The sequence below is a fragment of the Sminthopsis crassicaudata genome, chromosome X (assembly GCF_048593235.1).
Source record: "Sminthopsis crassicaudata isolate SCR6 chromosome X, ASM4859323v1, whole genome shotgun sequence".
NCBI lineage: Eukaryota > Metazoa > Chordata > Mammalia > Dasyuromorphia > Dasyuridae > Sminthopsis > Sminthopsis crassicaudata.
Genome location: NC_133623.1, coordinates 86,742,882 through 86,766,543, shown reverse-complemented (window position 1 = coordinate 86,766,543; position 23,662 = coordinate 86,742,882). Strand labels below are relative to the sequence as shown.

General features: G+C 45.7%; 2 long non-coding RNA genes across 12 annotated transcripts in view; one reads left to right on the top strand and one right to left on the bottom strand.

Annotated features, from left to right (window-relative positions):
- LOC141548956 (uncharacterized) overlaps nt 1–23,662 on the top strand; it is a 1,120,676-nt gene that overhangs the window by 561,296 nt on the left and 535,718 nt on the right. The window lies entirely within an intron of this gene.
- The window catches only part of LOC141548957 (uncharacterized), a 1,406,018-nt gene that overhangs the window by 1,171,528 nt on the left and 210,828 nt on the right, over nt 1–23,662 (bottom strand). For all 9 annotated transcript variants that reach the window (XR_012484173.1, XR_012484174.1, XR_012484180.1 and 6 more), the window contains one exon: nt 8,813–9,641. This is a non-coding gene — a long non-coding RNA (uncharacterized LOC141548957). The remainder of the gene's footprint in view (nt 1–8,812; nt 9,642–23,662) is intronic.

The following is a 23,662-nucleotide window of genomic DNA, read 5'->3' as shown; positions in this document are numbered from 1 at the left end:
CCGCACTAGTCCTCCAACACATCCATTAGCCAGCCCCGAAGTGGCTCTGCTACCTAACCTGGGCACAACCCTCCCATCCCCCTACCATACAATGCTTTTCAATACAGTTGAAATGGCTGTTGGGCTCCTCCCTCAGGCTCCGGCCCCTTGACGCTGCAGCCTCAGGTGCCCATTAGAAGCCTGGATGTGGACCCCCATGGGAAGGATGGCTTTCACTGGTCGTGGACAGCGTGTCCCCCAAACCCTGCTCCCCTCTGGGCTGAGAGCCCCCCAGTCCCAGTGCGCGACCCCGAGAAGCAGCTTACGGAAAGGGGGCAGCTCGGGTCCATGACTTCTGCCCCATTCTCGTGGCACCCCCGAGTCCCAAGCACTGCATCTGGCTGTGGGGGAGAGGACCAGCCTCACCCACAAATCTGTACAGCTCAGGCACAGGTTTTAGGGCCCGGCACAGAGAAGCGGCACCTACAAGCTCCCCTACACTGGGGAGTCTCTCCAGATCGGGGCCACTCTGTGTCCTGGGCACAAGCAGCAACATGGGCCCCCCTTGGATCCCTCAATCACAGCCGAGGTCACTCTCCCTTCATTCTCAGTTCCTCCTGCGGGTGACTCTCCTAAATGCCTCGCTGGTTCCCTCGGGCCAGCTTCTGGGCCACACATTCTGTAGGACGGGACAGAGGCTTCCTCCAACAAGTGGGGGGGGACCTGCCCTGCCAGAGCAGGAGCCCAACCTCTGACATGGCTCTTCAGGAAAGGCAGCTGCCAGTCTTCTGTCCAAGTTCCAGGTCAGGCGGGGGCTTCCACAAGGACCTCGGTTCCCTTGCACCGTCACAGCGCCTCAATCCCCCCGGCTGCCAGACTCTGCTCCATGAGCTTAACGGCCTCCCCTGGGATTCACTCTCACACCCTCTGGCCTTCCTCGTCTAACCCCAGCCCTCGGCCTCGAATGCCCCGTGCCCCTGTCCACAGCAAGGCCCTTCTTGTTGGCTCTGCCCTGGGCCCCGCCCCGAGCCTCTGGGGAGGCCTTTGCCCTCTTGTTCCCATGGTGCCCACAGCATCCCTCCGGGTCAGGAGCTGATGAGGGGGAAGAAGTGGGAAAGGCAGGCGGTCATGCAGAAAGGACTCCCAGGCTCAGGCCGGCGCAGATGCAAGGAGCAAAAAGCTTTATTGTGAGGATAAAACGGGCAAAGTGCCCCAGTGCCATTCACACTTCATGGAGAGGAAGGTTTTGTCAGAAAAGACGCAACGTTGGGGTGCACGAAAGACTTGGGGTGCCGGGGAATGGGTCTGGGCAGCTTCTCTGAAAGAACTCAGGCTCTAACCATCTCCAATCCAGCAAAGACATTGATTTGGACATTTACCTGAGGGCAAAACACTGAGAACCTGCTCTTTAAGGGGCTGGGCAACCCAGCAGAGAGATGTGAGCTTCATTTAGGGAAGGAAAAGGAAGCACAGATGGAGAATCTGGCAGCAAATCGGAGGCTCTCAGGAGATTGTGCCCTGCTGTTACACCTGAGCTCAGGTATGCCTGAGAAAGGGCCCTGGGGAGGATTCACACCCTCTTGTTCCTGAGCAGCGGCAGCCCCCTCTACATGGGAAAAGCAAAGGGTCCTTTTAGGAAGTCTCTGAGAGAAAGGGGGAGAATTACCGGGGCTGCAGCAGCAGCTAATACCGAATCATTCCCCTCAAAGCCCTGGGACCCAGACTCCTGTGGGGCCCCGAATGAACGTCTCAGTTTCCATAACTGTTCCCAGCTGGCAAGGGCATAGAACGGCTTCTGCTTAAAGGCTTCCTCATGAGTGGTGGAGGTGGGGGTGAATTGCAGCCCAGCAGCCTCCACAGGTGGGAGGAGCAGCTTCCACAGGTGGGAGGAGCAGCCTCCACAGGTGGGAGGAGCAGCCTCCACAGGTGGGAGGAGCAGCATGCACAGGTGGGAGGAGCATCCTCCACAGGTGGGAGGAGCAGCCTCCACAGATGGGAGGAGCAGCCTCCACAGGTGGGAGGAGCAGCCTCCACAGGTGGGAGGAGCAGCATGCACAGGTGGGAGGAGCAGCATCCACAGGTGGGAGGAGCAGCCTCCACAGGTGGGAGGACCCTTCCAGAGGCTGAGGGGCTGATAGATGTCTGTCCTGTAGGTCCCTCTGAAATCTGATTAAGACTTGTCTGGAAGACACAAATCTTATTAAAAGGCAAGGACTAAATCAAAAGCAGAATAATAATTAGGAAAGGGTCACTAGAGAGGACAGCAGATTCCCCAGGAGCTTGTCCCCAAACCCTGTCAATGTAGCTGCTGATGAAGGTCAAGCGTCCACCTGACCTCCCTGGGGACGGGTCAGCCCATCGCTCAGTTGGATGGAGGGTGTGGATGCAAACACAGCAGGAAGTATTGGCCAGAGCAGAGACCCCCTTTAGAAGCAGAGAGGCAGTCTGAAGTGACGCAGTTGCCAAGGTGAGGAGGCACATTTGGAAATCTTGGAGGGGCTGGGCGTTGTTCTGGGTGGCTTCCTGGAAGATCTTGTTAACATTACCAATGGCCTCATCACGTTCCAAATAACCAAGGAATGGGACCGAGATGGTTCTCTCTCTTCCCTAAAAGCCATGAAAAACAGCCACAGTGGAGTGTGGGGGAGATAGGGGTGAGGTGGGGGGAGATTGATTAGGAAGGGCTGGCAGGTGGGCGTCGAGGGAGCCTCCAAGTACAAACAGCCAGGAGAAGATCAATACAAAAGGACCTGCAGCATGGGTAGAAGGAACAGGGAGATGCTGGGGTGGGAGTGGTCTCACCCACTGAAGACACAAACCACTCCTTCTGGGAGCCGCATGTGCTCCTCTTTCACCACAGCATCAGACATGGCGAGGCTCACCAAATCCGTGGCAACAGTGAAGCCAGGAGGAGCATCCCCACAGCCGGCAGGGAAGAGGTGTCTGGAGGGTGAGGGGTCACCTGTGGGAAACGTCCTCTGGGAAAACTGCCCTCAAACTCTCTTCTCTTCTTCCAACCCACCAGAAACATTTCCCAAGTAGTTTCAATAATCAAGAGAGTAACAGCCAGGCCTTCCAAATACCAATCCCCAATCATTCTTACATCATTTAAGGACCTTGTTTCCTAGAAATCACACACACACACACACACACACACACACACACACACACTCACACACACACACACTAACACACACACTCACACACACACACTCACACACTCACACACACACACTCTCACACTCACACACTCACACACACACTCACACTCACACACACACACACTCACACACACACCCAGTGTCAGAGATACCACTGACCCACACCTGAGTTTGTAAGACTCAAAGTTCTAGCTAAACGTTCCCATCAAACCTTTTGGCTATTTCCAAATTCTCTCGGAAGTTTTCCCTTTTTGGGAGCCAGGGAAGGCTGAACTGGCAGGTCCCACTTAGGAAGGAGGCCCTCCCTCAGGAACGTTCACTGATAGGGCTCCCAGCAATGCCCTTCTCTTTCCATCCACCCGCCCCTGCAGCAGGGAGGGATGGGCAGAGGGGGAGAAAGGAGGAGACTCTTCCTCTCTGTGCTCTCCCCCTATGCCTTGGGAGTGAAGGTTGGGGATCCCACAATTACCAATCAGGTGACCTGAAATCCAAATTTCCTCCTTCATCTCCACACTGGCAATAGATGTGAGCTACCTCTAAAGTCCTCTCAAGTCCTAGCCAGCAGGAAGCAGTTACAGGCCGTCAAATGGGTGAGGTTCATATAGCATTTGCCCCGCCAAGTCCTATTACAGACATGGGACCCTGCCAACAACCCTGGAAGGTGAGTGCAATGAAATCCCCCACAGAACACACTGGCTACAGTTCTTGTGGGCACCCTGGGCTGGGGTTCTAGCTGCTCCCAAGCCTGTGAACAGAGGACAAAAGGCTTGATTGCCTCAATACATTTCTGCCACTTAAACAGAAAGTGGACTCACCAAGGGCAGAGGCTGCTGCTCCTCCCCCTCCCCCTGACACTCTGGGCAGAATTCAAGTTTTCAATTCTCCAGCTTTCTCTTTTCTTGCTCTGATCTGAGATGACCAGGACATAGAGGGGCCTTGACTATGACGATCTTAATCTGTCAACCGCTTTTCAAACCTTTTTCAACTTTTATAAGATTTCATCCTTATTTTAGCTTAATAGAAATTCTACAGGCTGGTTTCCCAGAAACTACCAAAATGTTTCAGGACCGGAACTACCCCATGGTCCCAGGAGCTCTTACCTGCAATCTTAACATCCCTCATTGCCAATCTCCTTAATGACCGATAGCAAAAGCTCCAGAATGTGCTTAGGTGGTTTTTTAAAGCACTTCCCCAACTTTAGCTCTCTAGCTTTATATCTGTAGCCCCAACTTGGTCATTGATGGGGACCACAGAAGGCTTTTGCTTAAAAAAAAAATCTAATATGGGAGTTAGTGATGCTATTAAATCTCCAATGTTCTTTCTAAGTGAACCCTGGGGACAACATGGATTTAAAAACAACTTCTTAGAACCATGTAAAAACAATTATTCCAACCCTGGTTAAATGGTTAAATAAACAGAGGGTTTTCCTAAAAGCAATAACTAGTATTTGTCTAAAATAAAGAACTAGTGTTATTTGTAGAGGGACAAGTCAGAAGATTTTTCAATAAAAACAAAAGTAAAGAAAGGATATGAAAAGGATAATCTCTAAATCCGTTAATATTGATAACATGAATTTACTTTGGTATTAAGTTTGAAGTTCCCTTTCCTTTTGAAGACCTAATCTAGCATAAATATCCTTTAAGTCTTAATTTCTGATTAGATTTACTGAATGAATCTTTTATTAAGATTTAATAGTAGATAACATAGAATGAGCCTAAATATATCTTAAAAGAAATAAAATAAAATAACCATCTTTTAGTAAGTTAGTCCTTCTTTTTCAGTGAGCTAGACCAATCGAGAGCAAAAATCCTTAAAGAAACACTTAAGGAGACCTTTCAAAAAAATTCACAGAATGATAAAATAAGTTTTAAGCCAATGAAGTATTGAATTGACCAGTTATCTCGCCCTAAAATCTCATTACACTCCTGACATGCCCAGCAACTGACTATTGTCAATCTCCCTAGACCTCTGTAAAACTGAGGAATCTGCATCAGGAAGAGCTCCTTTTTTCTGTTATAAAATAAGCTCCTCATTGTTTTTTGTTTGTTTGTTTTGTTTTGTTTCTCTTCCCAGATTATTTTTACCTTGCGAATACAATCCTTCCTTTGCAACAACAACAACAACAAAATTCGGTTCTGCACATATATATATTGTACCAAGCATATACTATAAGAGATTTAATATGTATGGGAATGCCTTCCATCTAGGGATGGGGGTGGAGGGAAGGAGGGGAAAAACTTGCAACAGAAGGGAGTACAAGGGATAATGTTGTAAAAAAAATTTACCTATGCATATGTACTATCAAAGAAAATGTTATATTTATAAAAATTAATAACAAACAAAAGAATAAAATGAAATAAGCTCTGTGACCTTCCAATTTATCATACACCACTGAGGTTTTGGCTGACCTTATTTAATGGTAATTTGATGACCTTGGTATTCAATAATTTTCGACAAGAATCAAATTTTTTTCTTTTGGAGACATAACAGATATTCACGCTCATCACTACTATTCAATACTGTACCAGAAATGCTTGCCATAGCAGTAACTCAAAGGCAAAGAAATGGAAATTGTAAACAGCAAAGAGGCAAACAATAAATAAAAAAATGTTTTTTTACAGATGATATGATTGTTTACTTAGAGAACTCTACAGAATCAATTAAAACTTAAATGAAATTTTTACTAACATCAGCAAGACAGGAGAGTATAAGTAAACCCAAGGATGTTATCAGTATCATAGAAATTATCAATAAAATCCAGGAGAAAGATAAATTCCATTGAAATTACATATAGTATGAAATATCTAGAAGTCAACCTGCCAAAACACAGATAACAACTCGGTGAACACAGGTCACTCTTTACATAATTAAAAGCAGCTCTAGACAAGGGGAGAAATATGAATTACTCATTGCCAGGCCAAAAATGATAATGCTGCCTATGTTAATTTGTGAACACAATGAAATACGAATCAAAATAACACAGAATTTCTTGAGAACATTAAAAAAGGATAACAAAATTCATCTGGCTGAACAAAAATTAAGACTATCAAGGAAATGAATGGGAAAATTGGGAAGAAAAGGGCCTAGCAGTACCAGATCATAAAACTACACTAGCAAGCCCTTATGATTAAAAATGTATTATTGAGTAAGAAACAGAAAGACTGACCATAGGAACAGATTGGGTATACAGCATACAGGAGCAAAAGAGCACATCATCCATTTCTTTGACAAAGCTAATAATCCCAGCTATGGGAAAATTCACAAGTCAACAAAAGCCACTGGGAAAATTGGCAAACAATGTAACAGAATCTGAGGTTGGAAAAAGGTTTCACAGGAAACACAAGAGTGAAGCTGAAAATGGGTATATTCCTTGGACGTATGGGCTAACATCATAAACAGAGAAGCCCAGAAGAAAATGGGAAAGAAATCATGACCAAGCAAAGGACAGACAGGTTCAAAAGAAGCAAAATGGACAATCTGGCTTACATAAAATTAAAAAGCTTTTCTGTTAAGTTCTTACTAAGTGCTAATGAGATAATGAGATGATAGGTTCTTACTAAGTGCCAAGTTGATACTTAACAGTTCTCTAGTTCTGGCCTTTACAATGAGTTTTACCCCTTGGAACTTCTGGGGAGGAGCTTACATGTTTAAGAGGAGCAAGATCATTGGTTGAAGTATTTTTTTCCCAGAAGCCCCTGAGTTATTTCCCGCCTATTCTCTGGGAGGATAAAAGAAGACACCATTGAGCAAGGAGTCTTATCTGGGCCAGAGTTGAGGAGGCTCTCTGGAGGAAGAAGAATCTGGCCAAGAGATTGAGTTGAGGCAGCAGATCTCCTCCCAGAGACTGATCGGCAGTTTCTGGAGACAACAGAACTTTACACTTTTCCACAAACAAAATCAATGCAGCTAAAACTAAAAGAGAAGTGAGAAGTTGAGGGGGGAAAGCAACATAGTCCATAACTTTTTTCAATGAACCATTCTGCAGATATTTTATATAATGTGAATTTACCCACGGATGTATAAGAAGCCAGAAGGGAGGCAGGAAGGAGACTGTACCCCTGTGGCACCAGCACATGGGTCAATGACACATAAAGGTTGACACAAAGAATCAAGAGCAGGAGGAACACTTTCTTGTAGGGGCCAGTCCCAGGACAGCCTGGCTGTAACTGAAAGGAAGAACATGGCAGGAGGGACAGACATGGAAACATGTGGCATGGGACAGATGTGATGCTCCAATGATGGACAAAACATCCAAATGCAGGGGCCAGACTCTCAGGTGGGCGGGTGCATTGAACACAAGTTGTCCTGCACAAGTACTGGAGGTCTTAAGGCAAGCCCAGATCCATCAGTGGTGGTGGCTGTCTCTCTGCAGATCTATTCTGCTTTCTGCTAGAGTGAGTTTTTAAAGGTTTTGAGAAGCATTAGTGATAGGAGGCCACGGAGTACCAAATTGAAGGGGAGGAGCAGACCGAGATCCCAGATGGTACAGAGGTGGTTTGGGAGAATTCCTTGCAAAAAATCCAATTTGCATAATATGAATTGAAAAAAAGCAACATCTATCTGTTGTCCATTCCGTTCCTCTTGAGTTTTCAATAGAGGTCTTTTATATGCAAGGTTTCTAAGTCTTCTAAGTTTTATTATTCTCCTCGACTTCTTCCTTATTTATTTTAAGGTTGTATTTGTCTAGGTCACCCAGAAAAAGTTGAGGTACCCTGCCATTGTAGTTTTATTATCTATTTCTTCCTGTAATGCATTTAACTTTTCCTTTAAAATTTTGAATCCAATGCCTCTCTTTTCTGACTCCATTGACTGTGGTTTCCCTAAACAAAAATTAGGCTGCATGCCAATTTACCCTTTCAGTGAGGCCGAATTTTTCTCTGCATTTTTTCTGACATCATGATTGCTTCCTTTATGTTTTATCCTTCATATGAAATATAACAGTTTCTGCTTCAGCCCTCTAATTTCACTCTGGTTCTCTCTTTCTTTACAATATGTTTCTTTTCAAAATACAAAAAAGAAAAAACAAACATAGTCTGGAAGTTCTGGTTTCTAATTCATTTTACTGCCCACTTGCATTTAGGAGTGAGTTCATCCCATTAACATAGTCATGATGTATTTGATTCTGTTTTTTCTTCTTTCTCTCTTTTTATCCCATTACCTCACTAGTTTCTATTTTATACATGACCACGCCATATTTTATCTGCCCAAAGTTTGTCACCACTTTTTCCTTCTCTTCTCCCATTATCCTACTTAGCTTTAGGGTAAAACAGATTTTTTTTGACCCATGGAAGAAGTACATATAAATACAGATATAGATATTTACCGACTTTGAACCAATTTAGATGGGAGGGAGGTTCAAGGATTGGTCACTCCCCTCATCATCATTTTCCACTCCAAGGCAAAACCTCTTCCCTGAATGCTTATTTTATGAGATCATTTCCTCCATTATTTCTCCCCCTTCTACCATCTGCCAGGGCATCCTTATTTCTCACCTATCTATTTTGCATCATCCCCAACCAGACCGTTCACTTCCAAAATCTCTTTCTAGTTTGAATGCTTCTACCTGCCTAGTAAAGATAAAACTCATAGGAGACAGGGTTATCGTCTTCCCTTCTAGAAGAGGACACAGGGTATCAGTAACGAGTCACTTGAGGGGTCTCTATCATATTTACCTTTGAATGTTGCTTTTGAGTCTTCAATGTGAGACTCACATTTTCTCCTCAGCTCTTGTCTTTTCATCAGGAATGCTTCAGCGGCCTCTATTGCATTCAATGTCCAATTTTTCTCTTGCTGTGCTTCCCCAGAGAGGAAGCCCGTAGTGAGTGGAGTGTTCCCAGAACGAGTGTCTTCTGCCACAAAGATGTTGTCCGCTGAGTGATGTCCGTCTAGATGTGTTTCCATAGAGAGCAATCCCGAAGTAAGCGGTGTAAGACAGAAACTGGAAAGCCTCTGGGCAAAGGAACCGACCTTTATCAAGGGAAACAAGGTGAGGTCTCAGACCGTGCTGGACGGACCATAGAGCCCACCTTTGTTTCTCTCAAAGGTTGGTTTCTTTGTCCAGAAGTCCTTCCCAGTCTCTCTCTTACACCAGAATGTTGCCAGAGAGAGTGTCTTCTACCTCCATTGTCTTTGCCTCTGAGTTCTGAGAGTAGAGTAGGTGCGTATCTCCGAGAGGATTGTAATTGAACGATTCTAATAGTATTTGTCTTCACCCATCAGCATTTCATCTACAGAGTATTCTGACATTAAATCCACAGTGTCTTTTCCTCAGAATCTTCAGAGATCAGCAGTAGTTCAAAGGTGGAAGAAGCTTCCGAAAGAGAAGTATTTTTATAAATATTATCAGGTATTACAGGTATCGTTTCCCTCCACGTGTCGAGACTGCAAGTGCTGCTTCAAATGAGAGTGATCCACCAGGAATGGCAGTATTCTCAAGAGATTATCTCCTACCACAAGTCTTTTCCTCTCTGGACTATACAGTTGTGTTGATTTTTTTCATTCCTAAAACACAAAAGACCACTCGTCACATGGCATGACTCTCAGGAAGCAGAAGGAGAGGGAGGGAAACATGGCATACTGTGGTGTAAGAAACAGGAAACCGCATGGCATATTTTTACATGAGGGGAAGAATCTAAAGGTATTAATGAAAAAGGGGAGAGGAAGAACAAAAAGGGCTTTTCCTGCATTCTCATTCCTTCCAGCTCTGCAGCTTCAGCATCCGGGCTTGGCTTGAGACCTCCAGCACTACAAGGGGAGCCTTTGGCTGGCTCTGCCCACTCAGCCTCACGTCTGGCACCTGCTTGTGTGCCTCCTGTCCATCCATGCTCAGGTGCCATGTGTCTTTCCTCAGTCCACATGTTGCTTGTCCTCTCCTTTGTGGGGCGGTGGCTGGCTCCTCCTGCCTGCTCCCGTCCTTCTCTTGCTCCTCAGTACCCGGGTCCGTGTGTCCTTGGATCATCTCCCGGCCCCCTCCCTTCCCAGACGCACGACTCCCTTCCTGTCTCCCTTTCTCCCTTGAAGCCGAGTCCGGGGGTAAATTCACTTTACTCTAAAATTGCTCCACTAAAGGTTTGCCCAACAGTCCACTTACAGAAAGAGGGAACTGGGTAGAGTTGGTATAAAAAATCGATGCCTCAGTGCAAAGCAGTTTGGCAGAATTTTGATAGAAGACCAATACCTCATAGCACATAGTAAATTAAACTGTAACAGAATACATGGTTTAGCTATGATAAATGAAAGGATAAACTGGGCCTATGAAATGATGAATCACTGTAATCACTAATAAGTACCTTAGCTGAAACCTCCACCTCATTAATGTATTCATTCACTCAGCTATGGATTGACTCCTCCAATGTGGCCGGCACATACAAAGCCAGACGGGCTAAGTGACGAGCCACAAGCCCACGGACAGCATGGTCGTAGGCTCTGGAGATGCAAACACTGTTACAGACACAGTCCCTAACAAGACAAGCTTGGGTTCTGCTAAGACAGAAAATGTGTAAATGTACATGAGAAGAAACACAAATGCAAAATGCAAGGCAGTCTGGGAGCAAGGCTTACAGCAGCTTTTCAATCAAGAAAGGCTTCATGTCATGGTTGGGGCTTGAACGGTGTCTTAATTGCTAAGGATAGAGGGCCAGGTTCAAAGTCAGGAAGGCTCAAATCTTGCTTTAGACCCACGTCAGCGGCATGACCACGGTCACCCCGTCTGACCTCTTAGCGCCTCAGACTACTCTAAGAGCAGGGACGCCTTCACCTGGGGAGTCACTCTTACTGAAGGGGCAGACAGAGCAAAGAATGCTTGCCTTGGACGCTCTGCCTTGTCCTTGCCCAAGGCCACATGCTCGCCAAGGGCCTGAGGCTGCCTGTGAACAGAGGTCTTCCTGACTCCCCGCCCAGTGCTCTAACCCCTGAACCCCCCTCTGGAAGCCCCAGAAAACTGCTGGGAAGCCATGGTTGAGGAGGATGCCATGCAGCCAGGGAAGGAGAAAGAAAGAGCTCATTGCCAGGGCTCTGAAGTTCTGCAGGGTCTCAGTCCTTTCTGAATTCACCACCTGCCCTGAGGAACAACGCCAGTTGTTCTGTCTGAGACAGGACCGTCCCTAGTCTTAGTGTGTGGTGGCTGCAAGGGAATGTGAGCAGGCCCTGTAATTCCACAGAGAATGCAAACTACCTTTAATGGAAAGAGGAAGAACAGTTCCAAGGAACCCCGAGTCACACTTGCTCTTGATCCCCAGTCATTCTGGCTTTTAACCTTTTGTGTCCCCCTCCCAGCAAATAGCTTACCTGGCCCGACGCATATGTGGGGATCTGTCCGTCTCCCCTTTAACAGTCTGGGGTGGTCTCGAGTGCAGGTTTTCTTCTACAACACAATTTGCCCCAGTAATCCTGAGAAACTGAGCTATACATTCCATGCTGGTGAGGGCTGCTTCTTTCTGGGGAGTCCAGCGCCTTCCCATGGGGGTGGACTACAATTTGTGCCATTCCTTGGCTGCTCTGTGTCCTTCCAAGATGGTTTCCTCTCAAATATAGACAGAAGAGACCCAGGAAACCCTCTCAGCATTGAGATTAATGAGCCCAATCTGACTCTAACACGGGGGAGAGTCTTAAAGACTTGATAAGGGTCACACAAATTGTAGGTATGGGAGGCAGGATTTGAACTCAGTTGTTTCTGATTCTCACCAGTGGACACAGAGCAGCAGGTTGGCTTATGAAGCTGTAAGGTATCTTTTCAGGGTCCCTGAAACCTATGAGGCTTTAAACTCACCTTCCCTGACTCCAAAAAGTCAAATCTCTCAATCTGTCTCTGTTTGTCTGTCTGTCTGTCTGTCTCTCTCTCTCTCTCTTTCTCCCTCTCCTTCCCTTCCTCCTCCCCCCTCCCTCTGTTTCCGTCTCTTTCTCTCTCTCTTACACACACACACACACACACACACACACACACACACACACACACACACACACATACACACACACACACACACACACACTCCTGTCTTAGCTTTAATGTTCATTGCAACCAGATTTTACCTCCATTTACAGGCATAAAATTCAATCACTCGACAAATGTTGAGCATCTGTGGTGTTTCATCTTTGATGTTGGGTTTTTATGTCATGGGGTAGCTGGGGAAGGTCCCTCTGAAATGGCTCATGTTCCACATGGAGATTCTTGAATCAGCTGATTAATGGCCACACCTGGGAAGCCTAGAGGCCCAGATACAGCAGGGAAGTTGCCAGTCCTCAGGCTTCCAAGCAACAAGCCAGGGGCCAAGCCCCTTACTCTCAATTTAAGAAACTTGGGACAGTGCCCAGTATACCCCAAGAGCAGGGCTCAACTTTCAGTGTTACAACACAGTCTGGAAACCTGCACCAAAATTATCGCCTGAGTGTAGGAAGCTACTGTGCTGTCAGGGAAGATCAAAACACAACATCAGACGATCATAATGATGCCAGAACATCTACATGTGAAGCCTCAAATTGGTGTGTGGATGAATTGGTCTCAGTCCTTCTGAAAGGGCTCCAAAAGCATTTCTAAAATATGTAACAGGAGTAGAAGGAAAATGGGCAGGAGAAATGAGAGAGATTCACAAGAAAAGTTAACATTTTTTAAAAAGAAGCACAAAAAATCCGACAGACATGTACCAAACGTCAATGAAGAAAACAACCTTAAAAAGTAGAAATTTCTAGATGGAAAAGGAAGAGCAAAAATCCATTGAAGAAAACCACTCTTGAGGAAGAGTGTGGGAAGTAGGTCAGAACATTCAGAAACAAAAGAAAATTGAACCTGTGAGCTAATGCAGACAAGTGACAAACGCATAAAACTTTCAGCAGAATAAGGGTTTCCTAGGACAACCAGAGAAGTCCAGAAGAAAGACTCCCCTTTGGAGGAGTAACTTGTTAAAACATCCCCTGGAAGAAGCAGGGAGCCCTGGGTTCCAGGTGGCCTCAGGCCCATTCAAGGGGACTGTTACCTCCTGAGACAGCACTTGGGATTGGAGGCCAGGGAGAATGATAAGGAAGTCCTGAAATATCTGCTGATAAGGAATGCCAGGCCCAGCTGTGCTGTTAGGAAAGAAGGAAAAAGCCCACACCCCGGGAGGGCAGAAGCAGAGGCACAGGGTAGCTGCTGGCCATCTTACAGGAGGGTGGAGTTCTTGGTTTTTGAGTTCCAAGTCAGAGAAGAAAACTGAAAGAAGATCCAGAGGCCGAAGCACCATCTCCCTCTCAGATCTAGGGGATGACACTATTAATTTCTTATTTTAAAAAAGAGCAACATGGCAGCCAGGGGACACAGTGGTTAGAGCACCAGCCCTAAAGTCAGGAGGACCTGAGTTCAAATGTGGCCTCAGACACTTAACACTGCCTAGCTCTGTGATCCTGGGTGAGTCACTTAACCCCAATTTCCTCAGAGGGAAAAAAGGAAGCAAAGGGGAAAGAATTCAACTAAAGAAATAGGAAACACTGGGATTTATCAATAGAGGAAGGGATACTGAAGGGGAAAAGCTTTTCTTATCCCAAAGAGTTATGGTAAATGGCTACTGTCCAGAAAGAATTTGTAGAAGAACTCAGAGAAGACTTTAAAAATCAAATGAGAGAGGTTGAGGAAAAACTAAAAAAATAACAAGAATCCAACCAAATCCAGAGGCTTATGGAAAGAAAGTAAACCAAATTGAAGAGGAGATCCAGAGTTTTCAAGAAGAAAGTGACCCTTTCACAGTTAGAATTTGGCAAAGGGAAGTCAGTAAAGTTATGAGAGACCAAGAAATAATAAAACAAAATATTGTCATGATGTAGGAAATGACGAAGTGGTAGATTTTTTAAAAATGTAAAAAGATCTGCACTCATGAGGGATGATGTTATCTAGTTTCAGAGAAACAGAACAAACAAGCATAGTACAATCTTACATAGATGCCTACAAATGTATATGTATATATGAGCATGATTATACATGTCTGGGTACATGGATTTGTATACTTATACAACTGTGTCTATGTATCTATGTACATGTATGCGTGTATTTATGTACAAATATATCAGCAGCAGCCATCTTGGGGGACGCTGTGGGGCAAAAAAAGCAAAAAAATAATAGTGTAAAAAGTGCACAGCAGAGAACAAAAGTGAACCTAAGAAGAAGCAAACAATAGATGGTCAGTTCTGAATAAATGTGTACTATTAATGACATATGATTTTTTGAACTAGAAATCTATTATTTCATATTTTAAATGCTCTCACATTGTTTTGTGCCTATGACAATGCTTTTCCATCTTTTCTCTTTCTTTTTCTATGTTTAATTTGTTTAAATAAATGAATAAATATGTAAAAATTTTTTTTTAATGGAGTAGTGTTTTAGGGGAATGATTTAGGTATAGAAGACACAGTATTAAATATCCATAATACTCTATTGTTTGAGAAATACAGAAATCCCATCTTTTTGAAAAATAAGTTACTATGAACAAAAACTTCTGGAGAAAATTGAAAACCAGTATAGCAGAAACCAGGTACAGTTCAATCCCTTACATCATGTGCCACTTGTTTGTCCAAAGGAATAGAAATTTGGTCCCATCGACCTCACAGCATGTCTTTGAGTCTGGAGGCTAGATATTTTGCTCTCCTGGCCACTTATTTGTTTTAGATTTTCAAAACAAACTGCGATATTGAACTCTTCTGTTCCCTCTAGTTCATTGATGATTTCTTGAAACACAGCTTAGAAAAACCAGACTTTGATAAAGCCCATTGGAATTCAGCAGAAGCTACTTGACAAATCCTTGAACCCAAGTCACTCTGGCTTTCACTGAGTGTCCAATAGAAGATGCTAGCTTAAGCCTCACTTGGTCATTGTGTGGGTTTTGATGGCTCAGACAGAGTGTAAATCACAGCTCTTTTTTCTGGCCAAAACACTGAGGTTCTTCCCTCCCCAGATTATTATTATTATTGTTATTATCATTGAGTAGGCAAAGTAGAGCATATTTTGCCTCAATTCTTACATAGCCTTAAATCACTAAATTACTGTTGCCTCGTCCCAAGTGAGACATGGGAAAGGCCCTAGCTTAAACAGCCTAAGGTCTCCCCCTGCCCACGGGGCCATGGCCAGTCTGCCTGACCTAGGTCTTGCCTCTGCACTCAGCTGACTCTGGAGTGAGGCTGGGGATCTTGCCCAGCTCTGCCTCCCCTAAATGCAATTCACTTGCAAGTCATGAGCTTCTAGATGCCATTGGTCCTCTTCCAGAAAGAAGCATGAAAACACAATGAAAACAAGGTAAGACCAAAATGGGTACGTGATTTAGACATAAAGGCAGATACTGTAAGCAAATGAGGAGAGCATCCATTCTGGGATGTAATTTTGGAATCATGCAAAAAGTAACAAAAATATTCAAAGCCTTTAAAATAAATAATCCATTACATAACGAGAAGGCACCAATTAAACAGTCCCCATATACTGCAAAAAACTTATAACAGCACTTTTTGTGACATCTGTGACCTGGAACAAAGTAGATGTTTTCAAGTGGGCATGGCCAGAGAAGGCATGGAAACGAATGTTGTGGGATATTACTATATTGTTATAAGGAATGGAGTGTGTTGACTACAGAGAAACAGAGAAACATCTGTGTGAAATGATGCAAAGTGACCTAGGCAAAGCCAAGAAAACAAAAATTAAAAAAAAATAAATACACACACACATACATACCTGTAATCAAAATAAATTTAAATGGAAAGAATGACAAAGCAAAACTGGCAATGACCTGTAAGGAAATGCAAAAGACTGAAAAGGATACATGAGAAGACACCATCACCTGTCCTCTTTCTGGAGGTGAGAGATCCACAGGTGTTGCACACGTGCATACCTTTTCCCAAATGTGTGAAACAGCTGAGCTCACTTTTCTTCTCCTCCCTAAAACAAAAAATGGGATTTGTTACCTGGCATGGCCCTCATGGGGAGAGGGCAGAATCCATGGGATACCCTGGTGATGAGGGAAACACTAAACATCAATAAGTATTTTTGTGAAAGAGCTCAGTATCTGCAGGACATAATGAATGGAGGGAAGGAGGAAAGGAAGGGTTTAGGATTACTGCTTATCAGGGACAGATCTCAAACTTTACTAAAAATCAGAGACTTTGAATCCAAATGTTGGTCTTGTCTGCTTTTCCTTGATGCAATTGTCGGTTGCTTGGCAAAGCTATTGGAAGGGTTTGCCATTTCCTTCTGCAGTTCATTTGCCAAAGGAGCAAGTGAGGTAAACAGGGTTAAGTGACTTGCTGAGGGTACCACAGTTAGCAAGTAGCTAAGACCAGATTTCACCTCAGGAAGATGACTCCCTCTGACCTCATGCCCTGTAGAATTCCTAGGCACCCAGGAAATAATAGGAATTTCTTGAAGACGGCCACACTGATCTTTGGGTAAGATCATGTGTGCAACCTACATCAGTAAATAAAATAACAGTGTATAAGAAATGCAAAGCGAACAGGTGGTGGGACCGAGGAGGACACACTATTGCATTTTTAATAACGGGATAAGGAAAAAGCAGTTTGCCAGAAATGTGATACCTCCTGAACACCTCACGCCAACTGCCACATTAAATTACAAACGGGTATATGAATCCTATGTAAAAGGGGAATCTACGGCAAATTAGAGGAGCAAAGAGGAAGTTCCTGTTCACTTCTATGGATCGGGAAAGAGATTACGAGAGAACAAGGAACAGAGAAAATCACAGACAGTGACAGGTTCATTCTGCTTCTATAAAGTTGCCCAAAGTCCTAATGCAGAGAAAAGAGGAAGCAAAACACTTACCTGAGGAAAAGGACGTTTGTAGCAAAAATCTCTGCGGGGGGGCTGCATATGCAAGATGGAGAAGAAACGCATTCCCACTTGCAGGATCAAGAATCCTTCTCCCCTAGGTCAAAGGGGAAGGAGAGAATATGTTCAGAGGAAGAAATCCAGGCTCTCACAGGCTTCTGACAAGATGCTCCCAAAGCCCTCACCCAGGACAAGGCCGCATTGAAGCAATTCCCTTCTTTCAGCCGATAAATCGTTTAAATGGAAAGGCTGAGGGACCTCTTTGTTCCACGGCAAGCGCCACGGAAACCTCCCTCTCATCACAAGCCAGTCGGACCCAGCACAAAACAATGAATGCGGCCTGGAAGTAAAAGGCCCCCTACAAAAGAGAAAATACGGGGCGGGGGAGGGGAAGAGCGCTCCCACTTTCTCCTCCCTTTCCCTGGTGCTCTGGGAGGAGACCGGCCCCACCGCGGTGACGTCATAGGACCGCCCCTTCCCGCCCCCTCCTTCTGGGAAGTCTCCTGGGTCTGGAGATGAGGCTGTGCTGGGACCGCATCCCAAGAACGGGAAATTCTTCCCGAAATGTCAAGCGTCTTTATGCCAAACTGAGAGAGAAGCCCTTTTAAGAGAAAAGATGCTAAAGGCGAATATTCTATAAAGGGAGAGATCCTGAGGAATAAGATCACCCCTCCCTCTTTTTCTGAGGACTCCGTATTTTAGCTTGGATTTTAGCACGTTAAGCTCTGCCTGCGGCCGCAGACCTTTCCGTGCCCTTTGATCCCCGAGGTCAGACAGGACAAAACGATGGAGCGGAAAGCCCCGATCCCCCGGGTTGTCCGAGTTCCGAGCCTCCGGCCAGGCCTGGGCCTGCAGGGACTGGGAACAAGAGGTGGAAGCGCCCATCGGAGACCGGAGAGAGGGAGGGTCCCCAGAGGGGGCTCGCGGCCGGCCTCCGCCGCCCCCCCTCCCCCCCCCGCAGCCTCCCAGACTGAGCCCGGAGCCGGCCCGAGGCACCCGGCAGGTGCAGGCACACGGGGGCACGCTCCCGCCCCCCCCCCCCACCTCCCCTCAGGGACACAGACGCGGCCACGCCCAGGATCTCAGCCACATTCACGTCCCCCCCCCCCCCCCCAGACAAAGGTGCGGATGCTCCCGGGCCTTGTAGCCGCCCTCCCCCACACCTACCGGGCAGGAAGGAAAGCCGGGCGGGGAGGAGGGGGCTTCAGGGAAGGGCTGGGATGGGACGAGGACAAAGGGAGGGGCTGCGGCGGGAGCAGGGAGGGGCCCCCTCACTCACTGCGGCTTAGGCGCTCAGGACCCTCGGCTCGGTCCGTCCGGAGGACGAGGGTAAGGCGGGGGACGGAGGGGTCGCTGTGAGGCGGAGAGGCAGGGCCTGAGTGAGGGGCGCACAGACCCCCCGCCGCCCCGGCCCCGGCACATCCTCACCTCCAGACAAAGGAGACTGGCACTGAACAGAGGGTGGGAAGGGGCGGCCCTGTGACGTCACCTGCGGGGGGCTAGGCTCCTCCCAGATTGGGGGGAGGGGGGAGAGAGCGGGGTTCAGGAGAGGGGAGGGGGCGCTGGGACATTAGCCCGGAGCACTTGCGAGCCCCCCCCCTTGTGATTACTCTGGCCCTCCTCACCCAGCCCCGCTAGGGGGGGGGCCGCAGTGCCTCTCCCACCCGGAGGGCCCGGCGCTGACCAGGGTCCTGGGTCCCCGGGCCGGGCTGCGGGGCTGGGAGCAGGACGGCCGCTGAGCGCGGCTTGGGGAGGGGGGGGCGGCTCTTTTACCGAAACTGGTTGGGGGAGAACAGGAGGCGGAGGTCAAGGAGGGGGCCCGGGCTCCCCTGAAAGGAAGAGCACAAAAGCTCGGCAGCAGCTGCGAAGCCCAGGCCTTGGACGGGACTTGGATTCCTGAGAGCCCCCAGAGCAGAAGCAGGGGGGGGAGGGGGGGGGGAAGGAGGGGACACAGGGCAGGGGGGTCTGGGGGAAGGGCGGCATCGGCTCTTTTGTCCAGGCCTGAGGAGACAGGAGATCAGAACCGGTGGGAAGGGACAGAGGGCCACCCAGGTGCGCATGCGCATCTGTCCTCCTCTTTGTGCATCCTGGGCACTGAATTCTGTGTAACACAAACCTCCCAGAGCCTGGACAGGAGGAAGCCTCTTTGCGGCTCAGACTTCTCTGCCAGGTGACTTCATCCATTTCCTTCCCAAACCACCAGTCAGCTCTAGAATACTCAGTCAATAAAAATGAATAAAAAGCTCCAACAAAATATCAAAATGCAAATGATGGAGGCACTGACATGTCTTCCAAGTTAATTAAGTAATCAAGGACCATTTTTGGTCACAAGGGTTCAGGGACCCTCAGGACCAGAACTGCCTCTGGTGAGGTAGCGGGGACCCTGAGCAGCTGCACTATCTGCAGTCTCAGAGACCAGGGCTTCTTCCTGGGAACCGCCAGCAGCCCAGAGCAGTAAAGAAGGGACCACGTGTCTTCCTCAATCAATCCCCTGCAACCATGGACATGCAGAACTAGCTGGGAGAAGAGCAGTGTCAGAATGGCTGATGTGTTGGAGACTGCATTTCCCAAAGTGCTCCCATGTTGGAAACACAGACCAGCTTTAATATAAATATAAAATCAAACGAATAAGCTGGGGAAATGAGCAATTAAAAATTGGGTAAAAAGTCCAGTGGGACCAAGGAAGAGCAAGACACAAACCAGTAGCAATCAGGATCTCAGATAAAACAAAAGCAAAAACTGATCTACTGCAAAGAGATAACAAGTAAACTACATTTTTGCTTAAAAGTATCATAAAAAAAAAAACAATGCAGTGGCCATACTAAACTAATATGCACCAAATGGCAGAGTAGTCTTTTTATTATACCTTTTTATTGACGGAACATATGCCTGGGTAATTTTTTACAACACTGTCCCTTGCACTGGCTTCTGTTCCGACTTTTCCCTTCCCTCCCTCCACCCCCTCCCCTACATGGCAGGCAGCCTTATACATGTTAAATATGTTGTAATATATGCCAGATACATTATATCTATGCAAAACTGTACAGTTCCCTTGTTGCACAAGAAGAATTGGATTCAGAAGATAAAAATAACCTGGGAAGAAATACAAAAATCCAAGTAGTCCACATTCATTTCCCAGTGGTCCTTCTGTGGGTGTGGCTGATTCTGTCCATCATTGATCAATTGGAACTCACTAGGTCTTCTCTTTGTCAAAGATATCCACTTCCATCCTCATACAGTATTGTTGTTGAAGGGTATAATGGTCTCCTGGTTCTGCTCATTTCACTCAGCATCAGTCCATGTAAGTGTCTCCCAACCCTCTCTGAAATCATCCTGCTGGTCATTTCTTACAGAACAATAATATTCCATTACATTCATATACCACAGTTTATTCAGCCATTCTCCAAATGATGGGCATCCATTCAGTTTCCAAAAGGGCTACCACAAACATTTTTGCACATGTGGGTCCCTTTCTCTCCTTTAAGATCTCTTTGGGATATAGGCCCAATGGAAACACTGCTGGATCAAAGGGTATGTCCAGTTTTATAGTCCTTTAAGAAAAATTTCAAATTGTTCTCCAGCATAGTTAGATTAGTACACTAATCGACCAACAATGCATCAGTGTGCCAGTTTTCCCAAATCCCCTCCAACACTCGTCATTATCTTTTCTTGTCATCTTAGCCAGTCTGAGAGGCATGTAGTAGTATCTCAGGGTTGTCTTCATTTACATTTCTCTGATCAATCTTGAATTGGAGCATGTAAGAAAGGGAAATTGTAAGGAAACAGTAGGCTCAGATGATGAAATTGAAACTATTTCCACTCATATGAAAGTGTTACAAATCACTTTTGATCAGAGAAATGCAAATTAAGACAACTCTGAGATACCACTACACACCTGTCAGATTGGCTCAGATGACAGGAAAAGATAATGATGAATGTTGGAGGGGATGTGGGAAAACTGGGACACTGATGCATTGTTGGTGTAGTTGGGAAAGAATCCAACCATTTTGGAGAGCAATATGGAATTATGCCCCAAAAGTTATCAAACTGTGCATACCCTTTGACCCAGCATTGCTGCTATTGGGCTTATGTCCCAAAGAAATACTAAAGAGCGGAAAGGGACCTGTATGTGCCAAAATGTTTGTGGCAGCTCTTTTTGTTGTAGCTAGAAACTGGAAGTTGAATGGATGTCCATCAATTGGAGAATGGTTGGGTAAATTATGGTATATGAAGGTTATGGAATATTATTGCTCTGTAAGAAATGACCAGCAGGAGGAATACAGAGAGGCTTGGAGAGACTTAAATCAACTGATGCTGAGTGAAATGAGCAGAACCAGAAGATCGCTGTACACCTCAATGCTGTATGGAGAGGTAGTCTGATGGAAGTGGATATCTTCAACATAAAGAAGATCCAACTCACTTCCAGTTGATCAATGATGGACAGAAATAACTACACCCAGAGAATGAACATTGGGAAGTGAATGTAAATTGTTAGCACTACTGTCTATCTACCCAGGTTACTTATACCTTCGGAATCTAATACTTCATGTGCAACAAGAAAATGGTATTTACACACATATACTGTATCTAGGTTATATTGTAACATATGTAAAATGTATGGGATTACCTGTCATCGGGGGGAGGGAGTGGAGGGAGGGGGGGATAATTTGGAAAAATGAATACAAGGGATAATATTATAAAAAAAAAGATAATTGTATAAATATGTTTACATATATTGAATATTGTATAGCATATATTGGATTGCTTACTATCTAGGAGAGAGGGTGGGGGAGGAGGGGAAAATTTGGAACACAAGGCTATGCAACTATCATTGTTAAAAAATAATGCATGCATATTTTTTTTAAAATAAAAATTTTAAAATAAAAAAAAGAAATGAAAACAGTAGGCAAGGGGGAGATTAACTATCCCTATTCATAGATAGTCCTATGATTTACTTAAATCACCCCAGAGTATCAAATCTGGGGGGGGGGATTGACAACTTTAACAGGGTTGCAGTGCACAAAATAAACCCATGTAAATCATCAGACTTTCTGTGTTCTACCAACAAGACCCAGCAGGAAGAGATAGAAACAGAAGTTTTATTAAAAAACAACAACAACAACAACAACAAAAACCTGCAAATAATAAAAAATATTTGGAAGGTTCCCTGACAAGTCCAACCCAGTGACTGCCTTAAAACAATGAGAAAACACTCTTTATACAAATGAAGAGAGATCTAAAGCACAGGAAAATGCTTAATTGTTTGTCAGTGGTCTTCGTCAAGTGAAATGACAATTCTACCTGCTGTAATTTACTTGTCCAGGGTCACAACAATTAAACTATTAAAGATTTATTTTATAGAACTAGAAAAAATAATAAAAAATCAAATTCATTAAGATCCATTTTTCCAATAAGTCAAAGTTTAGCAACAGGAAGAATTCAAAGCAATGAATCCATGCTATTGATAGTCCTATGAAAAAAGCTCCAGATCCCTCATAATTAATGAACGTGAAAATGATGAGAACCAGATAAGGGGTAACAAATTGTAATTAGGGTTAATTGAGGTCTAATGGCAGGGTGGGGGTACAGGGAGTCAAATAGAGCTCCCCTGCAACCCCTTTGGATTCGGCACAAGCATACACAGTTAAATGAGGTTTACTAGTGCAGCAAGACTCCCCTGTAAAGGAATTTACAGACCCGAAAACCTAGATTAATAAAAGAGATTTATTTTGGGGTTTGGAAGTCAGGTTAAAGGTAGAAAGACGCCAGCGCCAGGGCTGGCACTGGGTGGACAGGAACCCTTGGCATAGCTGGCATATGCTATGTTTGGGGCTCCTGCAAAGAGGGGACTCCAGTTTCCCTCTTGTATAATGGAGGGCTTTTGGTGAATGGGCCTATGGGTGCAGTCTCATCTTGGCTCCTGGCTGGTTTCAGCCAGGGTTAGAATTTGAATAGAAATCAATGGGTTTTTAGATAAGGAGCTCTTTATGCTGGGGGTGGGGTTGGAGAAACCTGAGCAGATCATTATAGTGGGGGCTGGGACAGCCCAAATTAGCTCAGATCCAGTGCTGGCTGGGAAAGCCTGGATATCTCCCATTGGGATGCATGGAAGCTGGGAATTAGAAAGGAATCTTAACCCAAATCAAAAACAACTCTCTTCTCTCCATCTTTAAATGAGAGAGCCCCCAGGAGGTGGAGAACACATTGCAAAAGGGGAGGTCAAGAAAGGGGGGTCCCAGGCTCCACTGAAGGGAAGAGCACAATAGCTCAGCAGCATCTGCAAACTGCTGGAATTGCACTTGAATGGGACTTGGATTCCTGACAGCCCCAGAGCAGAAGGAGAGGGTGGTGTGGGGGAAGGGCGGCTCTCAACCTTTTTTGTCCAGGCTTGAAGAGACAAGCAATTTGAACGGTCGGGAGGGACAAAGGGCCACCCAGGCACTCATGTGTATTTGCCCCCTATTTCTGTGTGCCTACTCTGCAATGTATTCTATGTAACAGAAACCTTCCAGAGCCTGGACAAGAGGGAACCACCCCACCTTTCTGCCTCAGTTCCCTCTACCAAGTGACTTCATCAATTTCGTCCTAAAACTATTAGTGAAAATCGGGTCAATAAAAGTCTGGGACCAAGTGTCAGGCACTGAGCTAAGTAAATGCTGGAAATAGAAAGAAAGGCAAAAGGCCGTCTCTGTGCTAAAAGAGCTTAGTTATGGGGAAAATAACATGCAAACTA